General features: G+C 39.7%; 1 non-coding gene across 1 annotated transcript; it reads left to right on the top strand.

The window, feature by feature from the left end:
- The first annotated feature begins 307 nt into the window (after window positions 1-307).
- Window positions 308-414, top strand: LOC139903449 (small nucleolar RNA R71). Its single transcript, XR_011778267.1, has one exon. It is a non-coding gene; the product is annotated as a small nucleolar RNA R71 (small nucleolar RNA).
- Window positions 415-1,042: the final 628 nt, after the last annotated feature.

Below are 1,042 nucleotides of genomic sequence, written 5' to 3'. Positions count from 1 at the left end.
AGCCTGAGCTTGGTTGACCTGCTGCGGCTGCGTCTTCAATTCTCTGAGTTGTTTAGCAAGAGATTCCATCTTATCCGTGAGGGATTTGATGGCCTCCATTTGATTGTTGAGTCCAGAGAGTGGGGCAGATGATTAAGTTGTTTCACCGCTGTTCCAGTCATGATGATGCATTATCATGCTCTCGAGCAACTCCCATGCTTCGTCTGCGGTTTGGTTCATCAGATTCCCTTGAGTTGCTGCATCGATCATCGTCCTATGATTTACCGTAAGACCATTGTAGAAGGTACAGATTTGGGCTGACCGTTCTAGCTGGTGATTAGGGCATTTTTTCAGCAGGGTTTTGAATCGCTCCCATGCAGTGTAAAGAGATTCATCATAACTTTGTTTGAAATTAATGATGTCATTCTTTAGTTTGGTTTGTTTAGAAGGTGGGAAATATTTGGTTAGGAATTTAGTATCCATCTCCGTCCATGACATGATGGAATCTTTTTCCAGTCCTTCGAACCAAGTTTGAGCATGATGAGTGAGAGAATAGGGAAACAAGTATAGCTGGACTATATCTTGTCCTATGCCTGGCTGTTTGTAGGAGTTCGAAAGAGATATGAATTTATCAAGGTGAGAATTAGGATCGTCATTCGGTAATCCATGAAACTGACAGCTATTCTGAATGAGCTGGATGATGTGATGTTTTAACTCGAACGAGTGTCCTTGAATCTCTAGAAATCTGATTGGTCCTCCTCGACCTTCAATCAGGGTTTGGTATTTTCTGTTAAAGTAACGTGTAATGCCATTTGATTTCTGATTCGTGCTTCCATGCGTGCTTTAGATATTATTGCATCTGGATCAGGTACGAATAACAACGGCCCTGGTCTAGATCGGGTTTGGGTCATACACTGGGTATGCCTTTTTGTTTTTAATTTTTAGCAAGTAAACTAAATTTCTAAAGTAATCTAAGGTAAGCTAAACTAGTATAAGGTAGTCTAATTCTAAAGTAATCTAATGTAATCTAATTCTAAGGTAATCTAATTCTAATTTAATTAAC

The sequence above is a fragment of the Rutidosis leptorrhynchoides genome, chromosome 3 (genome assembly GCF_046630445.1).
Source record: "Rutidosis leptorrhynchoides isolate AG116_Rl617_1_P2 chromosome 3, CSIRO_AGI_Rlap_v1, whole genome shotgun sequence".
NCBI classification, from domain to species: Eukaryota; Viridiplantae; Streptophyta; class Magnoliopsida; order Asterales; family Asteraceae; genus Rutidosis; species Rutidosis leptorrhynchoides.
This window is presented reverse-complemented; position numbering and strand designations above follow the sequence as displayed.